Source organism: Myxine glutinosa, unplaced genomic scaffold (assembly GCF_964187855.1).
Source record: "Myxine glutinosa unplaced genomic scaffold, kmMyxGlut1.1 SCAFFOLD_976, whole genome shotgun sequence".
In the NCBI taxonomy this organism is placed as follows: Eukaryota; Metazoa; Chordata; class Myxini; order Myxiniformes; family Myxinidae; genus Myxine; species Myxine glutinosa.
This window is the reverse complement of record NW_027617071.1, coordinates 73,244-86,972: the sequence shown is the minus strand read 5'-3', so window position 1 is coordinate 86,972 and position 13,729 is coordinate 73,244. Positions and strand designations below refer to the sequence as shown.

The following is a 13,729-nucleotide window of genomic DNA, read 5'->3' as shown; positions in this document are numbered from 1 at the left end:
GCGCACAGCTGTAAGGACGAAGGACGGGAACAGTGGTGAGTTTGACGTGCAGGTGGGAGTGCATCAGGGGTCGGTACTAAGTCCACTACTATTTGTAGCTGTGATGGAGGTGCTGCCTCGGAATGTAAAGGAGGGTTTACCGTGGGAATTGTTGTATGCAGATGATCTGGTGTTGATTGCAGAAAGTATGGATGTACTGAAGGAGAAGATGAACAAGTGGAAGGAATGTATGGAGACAAAAGGTCTGAAGGTGAATATCGGAAAGACGTAGGTGATGGCAAGTGGTAAAGCATGTGGTGAGGTGGAAAGAACTGGGAGGTGGCCGTGTGCTGTGTGCAGGAAGGGTGTCGGAGTGAACTCAATTCAATGTGCAATGTGCGCCGAGTGGGTTCATCAAAAATGTAGTGGTCTGAGAGGGTCATTAGCCAGTGTGGCAGCTCCATTCAAGTGTAAGGTGTGCACAGAGGGAGCTGCAGATTTGGATCTTGGAGACCGTGAAGCTGGAAGGTGTGAAAACATTTCACACCTACGTAGGAGACATGCTGAATGGAGAAGGTGGATCAGACTCTGCAACGGTTGCTGGAGTGAGATGTGCATGAGAGAAGTTTTGGGAACTGAGTGGCATGCTGACGAGGAGGGGTGTCATTGAAGCTGAAGGGAAACGTGTATTCTGCATGTGTGAGAAGTGTTATGATTTATGGGAGCGAGACATGGGTAATGAACGTAGCGCAGCAACGAAGGCTGGAAAGGGTGGAAATGCGAATGGTTCGGTGGATGTGTGGAGTATCGTTGAGAGAGAGGAAGACAAATGATGAATTGCAAAAGATGATGGGAATAGAGCCTGTGATGGATGCTGTGAAGAGGAACAGGTTGAGATGGTTTGGTCATGTGTTGAGGAAGGATGAAAGTGATTGGTTGAGAAGGGTGATGGAAATGAATGTAGAAGGAAGTAGAGGATGGGGAAGACTGAGAAAGACTTGGCTAAAGATGGTGGAAGAAGAAATGCGGGCAAGGGGGTTAAGAAGGGGAGATGCAGAAAATAGGGCAAAATGGAGAAGATTGTCATGGGGACCGCAAGGCTAACCCCTGCTCTCGCAGGGAAAATGGCCTTAAAATGCCTGTTGTTGTTGTTGTTGTTGTTGTATTCCATCTCACTCTGATGTACCCCTTACCAATCCTATGCGCCTCCCTATAATCTCTTTTCACGCAGTCAAAAAAGTACTCCTCTCTCTAGACACAAGCAATGCATATGGACAAGACTGCATTCTTCGTTGTGTCCTGAAGGAGTGTGCTCCAGAACTTGATCCCGTCCTTGCTCATTTGTTTCGTTTTGTTTAAAAACCCAAACTTTTCCTCTTTCCTGGAAACATATCTTGGTACAGCCTATTTAAAGAAGGGTGATCATTAGAACCCTTCCAACTACCTTCCTATTGCTCTGACTTCTACTATTTCCAAAGTCTTTGAATGTATTCTCAATTCAAATTTCCTCGAACATCTTGAATCTCAGTCTTCTATCTGACCATCAATATGGCTTGCACAAGGGAAGATCTACTGGTGATATCCTTTCTTTCATTACGAATGTCTGGGCTTCTTTCTTCTCTGGGAGACTTTGGGGAATCCTTTGTTGTAGGCCTTGATATCTCAAAAGCCTTGAACAGAGTTTGGCTTTGGGGTCTGATACCCAAGCTTCCCTCTTTCAGCTTTCCTCCTTCACTCTGCTCTCTGATATCGAGCTTTCTCTCAGACCGCTCCATCTCCGTCATTGATGATGGTTCAACATCTCCCTCCTTCCTTATCAACAGCGGTGTCCCTCAGCGTTCCATCCTGTCTCCAACACTCTTCCTTCTTTTTATAAACTAGGGCATGCCCGTACTATATATATATCTAAAATTATATCCCCCCCCTCTATTTACATGAAATGGTTTGGTCCAAAGCGAACGGCTTGCGAGTACGGTGACAATCCCCCCCCTCTATTTACATGAAATGGTTTGGTCCAAAGCGAACGGCTTGCGAGTACGGTGACAATCCCCCCCTCTATTTACATGAAATGGTTTGGTCCAAAGCGAACGGCTTGCGAGTACGGTGACAATCCCCCCCCTCTATTTACATGCAATGGTTTGGTCCAAAGCGAACGGCTTGCGAGTACGGTGACAATCCCCCCCTCTATTTACATGAAATGGTTTGGTCCAAAGCAAACGGCTTGCGAGTACGGTGACAATCCCCCCCTCTATTTACATGAAATGGTTTGGTCCAAAGCGAACGGCTTGCGAGTACGGTGACAAACCCCCCCCTCTATTCACATGCAATGGTTTGGTCCAAAGCGAACGGCTTGCGGAGTTTGGTAAAGAAATCGCCATAGCTCGGTAACTACTTGTCCGATTAATATGAAACGTTGAAAAGGCACATCCTCGGGTCCCCAGCAATATACCTGGCAAGTTGCAAGTATATCGGACCGGTAGTTGTCGCGAAACAGCGGTCACAGACAAACACACAGACACACACACAGACACACAGAGATTACTGGAATTATAGATAGACTAGGGCATGCCCGTACTATATATATATCTAAAATTATATCCCCCCCCTCTATTTACATGAAATGGTTTGGTCCATTCGCAAAGCCAAAGCGAACGGCTTGCGAGTACGGTGACAATCCCCCCCCTCTATTTACATGAAATGGTTTGGTCCAAAGCGAACGGCTTGCGAGTACGGTGACAATCCCCCCCCCCCCCCTCTATTTACATGAAATGGTTTGGTCCAAAGCGAACGGCTTGCGAGTACGGTGACAATCCCCCCCCTCTATTTACATGAAATGGTTTGGTCCAAAGCGAACGGCTTGCGGAGTTTGGTAAAGAAATCGCCATCGCGTGCACAAACGCGCAGGAAAGCGAATGTATCGCAAATTAGTTTTAATTAGTTTTAAAACATAGTTTAACGGCAACATAGTTTTCCAACGTGAAATAAATGAATACGCTCTCAAATGTGCCGTCCGAGGCAGAGTCTGTTCGCCACGTTCGGCACACGTGATAGCTCGCTGCTCTCTGATTGGTTGAATCGTTTTTTGGACATAGCTCGGTAACTACTTCTCCGATTAATATGAAACCTTGAAAAGGCACATCCTCGGGTCCCCAGCAATATACCTGGCAAGTTTAAAGTATATCGGACCCGTGGTTGTCGAGAAACAGCGGTCACAGACATACAAACATACAAACATACAAACATACACACAGAGATTACTGGAATTATAGATAGATGACCTTCTTTATTCTTCAAATAACCAAATGCACTTGCATGCTGATGACTTGACATTACATTCCTCCATGTTTTTCCCATCTGCCCCATCTTCCCTCACTCGAGTTACATCTCGTTTCATCACAGCCACCTCTTTAAATTTGGATTTGGACAAGATTTCCTGGTGGGGAAAATGTACCTGGTTAAGTTTAATGCTTCTAAAACTCTATTTCTTCCAATCCCTCTCTCTAAAACTCCTCTCAACTCTCCAATCTCCTTTGAAAGCTCCATAATTACACCATCTTATTATAATAGAGCAAACGTATATGGTTATGTCGCTATGTTTGTCGCAATGTTTATATGCAACGAAAACGTCTTCTTCTTCAAATATAATTACCACCCTCTTAATTAACACTCTTAATTGCGTTAATACTGCTGAGTCCCCTCAGACCTTTGACGACCCTTTAAATCCCCCAAGACCCTTCAGACTACCAAGACCCCTGAAGACCCAAAATACCCCCAAGACCCCCAAAGATCCAAAAGACCCCGAAGACCCAAAAGACCCTGAAGACCCAAAATACCCTTCAAGGCCCTGAGGCTCAAAAACACCCTGAATACCCAAAAACCCAAAAGACCCCGAAGACCCAAATACCCTTAAAGACCAAGAATAACCAAAAGCCCTTGAAGACCCCAAAAGACACCGAAGACCCAAAATATCCTGAAGATCCAAAACACCTTAAAATGCCCTTAAAGACCATGAAGACCCAAAAGACCCTGAAGACCCTGAAGACCCAAATGGCCCTGAAGACCCAAAACATCATGAAGACCCAAAAGACACCGAAATGGTCAAAGATGTCTACCCCTCTGAAACGACGTGTGGTGAGGCGCGTGGAGTGCGCCGAGTCACGTTAGTGTGATTCAATAAACCTTCTAGGTATTACCGTAGCGTTGCATCAAATTTATCCTGGAATCCGCACATTACACAAATAGCTAAGTCTGCCTTGAAGAAATGAGGAGTGCTGTTAGGGTTTCTTCTCCTCTGAACAGTTGCTACAATGATATAAAGGTATGATTCGTCCTTGTATAGAGTGCTGCTCTCACATCTGAGGAGACTCCACATACTTACTGGACATAAATGAATCCAAAGTAATCCGACTTATCAACTCTCCCATTCTGACCTAAAAACTAAGACCCTTTAGATCCTGTCGACCCCATTATAACCCTTTGATCCCAAAGACCTTCTGTGAGAAGGCCTTCGGCAATAACACCTGAGGGTGACCAGCCATTATGAAAAGCCTCCTGCCACCATTGCTAAACCGCTTCAGTACCAAGCTAAGAGGGTGCAAAATACAATAAATTAATTAATTGATTTTATCTGTCTTTTATTTCAGCTTCTGCTCATTTTGGTCAGTAGCATAGTGAAAAGCCCCAAAGCACCACGTGGCAAAGATAAATTGGTATCGATAACCCCATTATAATCAAATGGGATATTTTTGTGGTTTTATTGTTGCCAAACCTCAGGATGTTTTTCAAGATATCAGATTGAAACCTACACAGTTTATTTGTATACATGTTTAGTACAGTCGTGGCCAAAAATATTGGCACCGTTGCACTTTTTTAAAATAACTCACAATTTTCTTTAAAAATAAGTTGAAATTGACAAAAGTATTTTGTCTCCACAATTCTTTATTTCACTGTTAATATTACATAACCTTTGTTTTGGATTCAGAACTTAATATCTAAATATCTATAAAGCTCAGTTGACTTTTTGCTCCACCAAATAACAGTGAAACGGAGTTGAGTAAAAGGGTGAAAATTCTACAGATGCTGTGATAAATAACTACCTCTGTCGGTTTGAATGTTTGAAAGAGAATAGACGTCTGGATCAATTTTTGAATTTAATTTAAATCCCAATTTATATCTCTATATATAAAGGAGGTGTGTGTGTGTGTGTGTGTGTGTGTGTGTGTGTGTGTGTGTGTGTGTGTGTGTGTGTGTGTGTGTGTGTGTGTGTGTGTGTGTGTGTGTGTGTGTGTGTGTGTGTGTGTGTGTGTGTGTGTGTCCGCTTATAACTCAAGAACTACACATCGGAGAAAAGTTTTAGACACAGATTCGGAATCAGCATAAAATCCCGGTGGTTTTAGGCTACGTTTTATTTTAATATCAATGGTTTAAAAAAACCAGGCCAGCTGCAATTCCATGGTGTAGTTTGTGGCGGCGCTAGACGTTCGGGGTGTATTGCAATGGTTTGTCGGGTTTGGCTGTGGGTCCAGAATAGCTCCCATTTCCTTATGTTCTTCCACTTTAATTTTGATTCTTCTGTTACAACGCCTTCCTTATCTACCTTATATCCCCCCGACGAGGCCTCTACATAATTTCATGCGGCAGAATTTCGTGCATTTTGAGTGAAAGAAGTGAGATGAAGGTGTAGGAGGAAGAAGAGGCGCGGTCACTGTGGAGGCCTTGATCGTGAGTGGAAATGGCGGGAATTGCGTTTGTATCGCAAAGTAAAGGATCTGCATTCATTTCTGAACTTGCATTGGTGGATTGTTATACATCTGCATTATTTTTCATAAAAAAACTTTATGTTGAACTTGAAGGCTCCAAGCACGGACTATATATATAGCCCTCATTGAGGTAAAAATAAAAGTAAAAAGCCTGCTATCGCTTGCCAAGCAAGCTTCCTCCTCCCCTCCCTTCCCCCACCCGGCAATGCCGGGTACTTCCCATGGCCAGCTGTCCGTGGGCTGCTCGAGGGTTGGAAAACCAAGCAATCTTTATGTCTTGGCACCAAGCAAGAAAACCAGAAATGTTGTATACCAAGAGGTTTTGAGAAATTGAAAATTGACAAAACGTCATGTAGGAAATGTACTGTGATATTGCTCTGAAATATACATGTTCTTTTCATCATATATTTGTCTTATTCTTATTCAACCCGGGCGAAGCCGGGTACCTCAGCTAGTATAAATATATAAACGTGAATTGTCTGTGTGTGTGTCCACGTTTTATTCAGAGATGGCTGAACGGATCTTCATCAAACTTTCAGAGGTTCATCAGAGAGTGCCTGGGAGTGTTTTAGGCCAAAAATAAATAAATAAATAAAAAAAGTTCGTTTTTTTGGAGTAAAAAAAAAAGAAAAATCGCTCGATAGTGCCCAAGCTTTTTAAAATGAATGACAGTTATATACAAGTACACATTCGCTTAAATAAATACAAAATAATTACCAGACATTTGAATACAAATAAATCAAACAATTCCGGAAGTGTACGAATTTGGTAGTATGGCTTCTTCTTCCTGATCGGCATCACACTTAACTCAAACGTGAGCCACATTCACTCAGAAACGTGAGCCACATTCACTCAAACGTGAGCCACTCTCCTTCCTCTCCTGCCTCCCCCCTCCCCTCCCCTTCCCTCCTCTCCCTCCTTTCCCTCCTCTCCCTCCTCTCCCTCCTCTCCTTCCCCCCTCCTTCCCCTCCTCCTTCCCCCCCTCCTTCCTCCCCCTTCTCCCCCTCCTTCCCCCCTCCTTCCCCCCTCATCCCCCTCCTTCCCCCCTCCTTCCCCCCTCCTTCCCCCCTCCTTTCCCCCTCCTTTCCCCCTCCTTCCCCCCTCCTTCCCCCCTCCTTCCCCCCTCCTTCCCCCCTCCTTCCCCTCCTCCTTCCCCCCTCCTTCCCCCTCTCCTTCCCCCCCTCCTTCCCCCCCTCCTTCCCCTCCTCCTTCCCCCCTCCCCCTCCCCTCTCCCCTTCCCCTCTCCCCTTCCCCTCTCCCCTTCCCCTCTCCCCTTCCCCCCTCCCCTTCCCTTCCTCCCTCCCCTTCCCCCCTCCCTCCTCCCCTCCCCCTCCCCTCCCAAACCCTCTCCCACCCCTCCCCTTTCAGATATAAATTCTCTGTAAAAGAGCTTCCACTTCTGACTGCTCCCTTACCCCCCTCTCCCCACCCTTCCCCCCTCCTTCTCCCCTCCTTCTCCCCTCCCATTCCATCCTCCCCTCACCTCCCCCTGCCCCTCCCCTACCTCCTCCCCTCCCCTTTAAGATATAAATTCTCCGTAAAAGAGCTGCCACTTCTGACTGCTCCCCTTCCCCCCCTCCCCACCCCTTCTCCCCTCCCCTCCCCTTCCCTCCCCCCTCTGTTCCCTCCCCTCCCCTCCCCTCCCCCTCACCTCCCCTCCCCCTCCCTCCCCCGTTCTCCTCCCCTCCCCCGCCCGACAACGCCGGGTACTTCTGCTAGTATCCTTTTAAATCAGAAAATAAAAATAAATGGTATTGACAAAATTATTGACACTCCAGACTTAATATTTGGTAGCACAGCCTTTGGACAAATAACTGCAGTCTAGCGTTTCCTATAGTCATGAATGAGCTTCCTACACCTCTCTACTGGCAGTTTGGCCCACCCTTCCTGTGCAAAGTGCTCCAGTTCTCCCAGATTTGAAAGGTGCCTTTTTCCAACTGCTGTTTTCAGATCTCCCCACAGGTGTTCAATGGGATTTAGATCTGGATTCATTGCTGGCCACTTCAGAACAGTCCAGCGTTTTGTCTTGAGCCATTCCTGGATGCTTTATGAAGTGTTGGGGCCATTGTCCTGCTGCAAGGCCCATGACCTTCAACGGAGACCCAGCCTTCTGACCCTGGGTTGAGCATTGTGCCCCAAAATGCCTTGGTAATCTCCTGATTTCATGATTCCATGCACACATTCAGCCACCCAGGACCAGAGGCAGCACAGCAACCCCAAAGCATCACTGAACCTCCTCCATGTTTGACTGGAGAGAAGGTGTTCTTTTCTTTGAAGGCTTCATTTTGTTTTCTGTCAACATAGAGATGATGTGCTTTACCAAAAAACTCTAATTTGGTCTCATCTGTTCATACGACATTCTCCCAGAAGGATTTTGGCTTGTTCATGTCTGTTTTGGAAAACTCCAGTCGGGCTTTCTCATCAGTGGAGTCCTCCTGGGTCTCCGACCATAGAACCCCCTTTCATTGAGTTGGCGACGAATGGGGTGAGTTGAAACTGTTGTACCTTGTATCTGAAGGTCAGCTTGAATCTGTTTGGTAGTTGATCAAGGTGCTTTCTCCACCATTCGAACAATCCTTCGCTGCAATCTTCGATCAAATTTTCTCTTGCTGCCACGTCCAGGGAGGTTGGCTACAGTGCCATGGGCCTTAAACTTCCTGATAATATTGCATACGGTGGACACATGAACATCAAGATCTCTGGAGATGGACTTGTAGCCTTGAGATTGTCAATGCTTGGCTACAATCTTGTGTCTGACCTACTCAGACAATTCTCTGGTTTTCTTTCTTTGCTCCATGCTCATTGTGGTACACACAGTGACACAAAACAGCAGAATGACTCATTTTCTCTATTCAAACTGGTTGAGTGAGTGATTTTTATATTGGATGCACCTGTAACTCACCACGGGTGAGTTCAATTCCAAAGTAAAGGAGAATCATCTGCTTGAAATCTAATTATTTCTAACCACTTCTAAAAGGTGCCAATGATATTTTCCGGCCCATTTTAGGATTCGTGTGTGGAATAAGCTAAGAAGGTGATTGCTTACACCTTTGCTAATTTACAATTGCTATTGGAAGGGGGGGTGGACACTTATCCAACCAAGATATTGTAGTTTTGGATTTACAATTTATTTTCTGAGATTTGTAGAATTTGTTTTTCCCTTGGAATTTGTGGTTTACGATATGTAAATGAAGGTGGAAAAAGCCTGATTTAATACATTTTAATTCCAGGCTACAAGGCAAGGAATGGTGAAAGTTTTGACTATATATATTTTAAATCACCAACAATAGTTTTTCTGAGCGGAGCACCATTGTCTATAATGTAAACATGCACCACGTGTCCTGATCCACATCATCACTTTACATTGAAATCCCTGTTCCGACCAATGTACACTACAAAATAATTCCTCATTGAGGTGGGACATCTAAGGAACCCATTGGAGGACGGGTACCTTGCTAGTGTTCATTATTCTGCATGTTTCTAAACCTGTATTTTCATAGATTGTGCTTCGAATATTTTCTATTTGCAGTTGTTGCTATTTGCCTTTGGGCCCATGTTTTTGTTACATAGCCTCTATGGTAGAGCTCTCCCTTCCATACTGTCACATCCATGTCCTTTCTGTTCTTTTCCCCTGGCTCTTACCTCTTCCCACCTTCCGTTCCCTTCCTACCATCTCCTTCAAACCTCTTTTTACCCTTCTTGCTCCACTTTCCTGACATTCCAGAACCTCCAACCCCCCCGCCCCCCTCACCCACCCGTTATCATCCCTTTCTCAAGTTTTATTTTCTACATTCACCCCCTGCCCTTCACACACCTTGTTCATATGTATGTAATAAATGGCCCATTTGGCCATTCATGATCTTAGAGTAAATGTTCCATTTTTAACATAATTGCTGAAGCTGTATTTGGATTCATCATCAATTATTTGACACAACATATCTTTGTTTTCAACTCGTTGTAAAAGGTTAGCCTCCAAAAGTCTTAAAATCACCATGACTTTAATCAATCCTGTGTTCTGAAGTTGTAATTCCTGAACGAGGTGCATGTGCCTTTCCCTTCCCCATTCCTTTCTGTGATTTCCTCTTCTCCCCACACACACCACATCATGTAAAACTCATCGTTTTACACCCTATGAGTCGTTTGGGCATTCCTTGTGCCCTCTGAGTGCCATGTTAGCTTCGGCTTTTTCTATTTTCAGCCGCTGCTTGGATTCTATTCTTTCTCCTCTCTGGACGCTTTTGAAGATAGTGATGTGATTCCTTGGACAATCTACATTCTTGGTTTAGGGTGAGATTCCTTATCACAACAAGTGCTCACGGCTATACTTGATTTATCTCTGCTTGGTTCTCTCGTATACGAGTTGGCATCTCTCTTGAGTTTCTTTCATCCTCCACTCTTGTGTTGCGATTTCCATGTCCAAATTCCAATGTACAATTCGTATCGGTTTGGGCCCTGTCTACTAATGGCCTTGCTTATGTAAATATGTAATGATGCAACGTTGTGTATTTGTATGTGATGGAAAATATGTACAAATCCCTTCGTGATCTTTGTATGTATGCAAGTAGGGAAAATAAAATAAATAAAGTAATGGACTCTGCTTTTGTTATTGATGAGGTATTTTGAATTTGACCTCAAATATTTTGATTGTTTTTCTTTATGCTGCAACCTCATTCCATTAGGTGTCACACCCTAATCGCGTCAAATGCACGTTCCATCAATGTGCAATGAGTCTTGTCAAACAGGATTTAGCATTTTGCTCCAACAACAACAACAACAACATGCATTTTAAGGCCATTTTTCCCTGCTAGAGCAGGGTTTAGCCTTGCGGTCCCCATGACAATCTTCTCCATTTTGCCCTATTTTCTGCATCTCTCCTTGTTAACCCCCTTGCCCGCATTTCTTCTTCCACCATCTTTAGCCAAGTCTTTCTCGGTCTTCCCCGTCTTCTACTTCCTTCTACATTCATTTCCATCACTCTTCTCAACCAGTCACTTTCATCCTTCCTCAACACATGACCAAACCATCTCAACCTGTTCCTCTTCACAGCATCAATCACAGGCTCTATTCCCATCATTTTTCGCAATTCATCATTTGTCTTCCTCTCTCTCAACGATACTCCGCACATCCATCGAACCATTCGCATTTCCACCCTTTCCAACCTTCGTTGCTGCTCGACGTTCATTATCCATGTCTCGCTCCCATAAATCATAACACTTCTCACACATGCAGCATACACCTTTCCCTTCAGCTTCAACGACACTCCCCTCCTCATCAGCACGCCACTCAGTTCCCGAAACCTCTTCCATGCACATCTCACTCTAGCAACCGTTGCCGAGTCTGATCCACCTTCTTCATTCAGCATGTCTCCGAGGTAGCAAAATGTTTTCACACCTTCCAGCTTCACGCCGTCTCCAAGATCCAACTCAACATTTCCTCCATCTGCAGCTCCCTCTGTGCACACCTCACATTTGAATGTAGCTGCTACACTGGTTAATGACCCTCTCAGACCACTACATTTTTGATGAACCCAACACACCACTAGTTGACTATTGCTCCGTTTACTCTTATTAACCTGACACAACTAGGTGTGTGCACTAAGTGCTATACAATAGGGGACAGATTCTGATTAGGCTTCACATTTGGAGGGAAATACTCAACTTGCTCAATAATTACACAGTGAAAATAGGCCGTGCTATGTTTTTGTACACCGCTCCTTTCTTTTTCATCTCCAGGCACTGCATGATGTCATTGCCAGGCACCGAAGGGTGTCCGGCGATGACATACGCTGAAAGGGGGTACTCAGTTTTCACTCCGTTTGTTTTCTCATTTTCTTTCTTTTTCTTATTTGTTTGATCAGGCGATATGTCAGCTTTCCTTTGAGCTAGGAGCTGAAAGTTGGGCACAATAGTGAACAAGTGCTTTGGCAACAACGTTATTTTTTGTTGTTTGATTAACCAATAAATTGATTAATTACTTAATTATTATCGATTTATTAAGTACTCATTTTATTTCTCTGGGAAATATCTCTTGCACATTTTGAGTTCGGAAGCTGATATTTGGACACAACAATGACCAAGTGATTTGTCTGTAAAGGGTATTTTTGATTTATAGATTTATGGATTAATAGATTAGTTATTTAATTACTCGATTACTTACTTAATTTCCAAAAAGTTACAGATTTGGATGAAAGGGTGGTGGTTGAGGTACACTAGTAGCCAATTGATTCGTAAATTAATTATTTTAAGATAACTATTTATTTATTTTAATTACACAATCGATCAATTATTGTACACCATCCCCTCCCAATTCCGTTTCTACGTGCTACAAGGCTGGATTGCCGGGCACAGAAGACTCCCCAGCAATGTCACTTGCTGTAGGATATGTTATTTATTTATTTGGCATGGGGGCAGTGCACTTTGAATCTAGCTCTACTTGTTATTTATTTATATTTCTGCAGCGAGCAGAAACCTGTGCAGATTGGCCATATCAATGTGCTTGAGCATGATAAGGCAATGATTATGTCTCCTCTTTGTACATCAAAATAATCTTCTTACTATAATTCACCAAATGTCTGTCCGTCTGTTTGAAGGTACCGCAAAAACGGCTCAACCGATCGAAACGATATTTTGTGTGGGTAATCCTGGGATCTCCAGGAGTAAAATAGGCTATTTAGTTTTTCCAATTTCAGCTTTGGTCTCCAGTATTCTCAGGTTTGGACTCCCACATAACATTCACGTTCGCATAACGTCCATTGTGACGATATTCTCATTGTGACGATGTAGCTGTTCACGGTAGTGTTTGACGTGACGGTGTGAACGTAATTTCGTAATGTTTTTCGTTTCGTAATCCTTTAATTAACGTTTAATGTTTAATGAACGTTTAATGCCCTTCGATGTCCGGGGCCGCACGCGCGCTACACTGGACGGGCCAGCGTGTACCTTGCCCTTCACCGTCGGGCTCGGGTAAACCGCTGAGCCCCATCCGTGATGGGGACTGGGGCTTGAGACAGTGTCCTTCATTAAAAGTATAATAAACGCTGTCTCCATCGATCTTGCCAAGGCCGTAACAGCCGTAACATTTAATCTCTACATGAGAGAATTCCACATAGCTATTTGCGTGGTGAATACGCTAACAGATCGCTGTCTCCATCGATCTTGCCAAGGCCGTAACAGCTATCGACTCAAAATGCTTTTGACTGTTGATTTGGTACAGTTACACGTATCGGGAATTTGGTACACGTATCGGGAGTACATACGACATAGCGATTGTGAACACGATTATCGATCACGATTCACGATCATGATCATCACGATCATAGTGTATCGATCACGATTTGAAACGTGATGGAATAATATTTACCGATATGAACAGTGATGTGGCTTTTATTGAAATTCTAAAGATACTGTCACGCAACCGTGATTAACACCACAGTTGCGGATGGCCAATTGCGAGGCTTTAACTCCCGAGGCGAGAACTCAATAGCGGATTCCAAATCAAACACTGAAACTAAAGTTAAACGCGCGGAATGGTGGGACGGGACACAGCAAAGCTCCGCCGCCTTATCTATTAAAATCCAACAGGAAACTGCGTTCAGATATATATATAGAAAATAATACAAGGATTTATTCATGAAAAGTAGACAGTGAAAAAGCACGCGCCGGTAATACTAATAACTCTAATAAGCCTAAATTGGGATCCCACACACAACAGATATCAAACACGATACGAGGGAGATGAATACGAAAATAACACGTCTCGTCATGTAAAGTGTAAACGCGGAGCTCGGGCTTATCTGGCTCCTTTCGTCTTCAGTGTAACACGGCCCCGCGGCCCTCCCCGTCCGCCTCCGAGCGCCACCAGGCCTCGTCGGTTCAACGGCACACCCACACCACGAGCTCACTTGCTCCAAAGGTCCAACGCAGGGCTGCACAAAGCAAACGAACTCCACTTGACCAGGGACAGGAACGACTCTCCAAACTCTGGATCGCACC

The 13,729-nt window shown here is 44.4% G+C and overlaps 1 protein-coding gene across 4 annotated transcripts in view; it reads left to right on the top strand.

Moving 5' to 3' along the window:
* The window catches only part of LOC137415806 (F-actin-monooxygenase mical2-like), an 88,012-nt gene that overhangs the window by 36,584 nt on the left and 37,699 nt on the right, over window positions 1-13,729 (top strand). For 3 of the 4 annotated variants that reach the window (XM_078769034.1, XM_078769035.1, XM_078769036.1), the window contains one exon: window positions 9,937-10,025. The exons of the other annotated variant lie outside the window; for it this stretch is intronic. The gene's annotated coding sequence lies outside the window, so the exon portion shown is untranslated. The remainder of the gene's footprint in view (window positions 1-9,936; window positions 10,026-13,729) is intronic. 4 annotated transcript variants of the gene reach the window in all.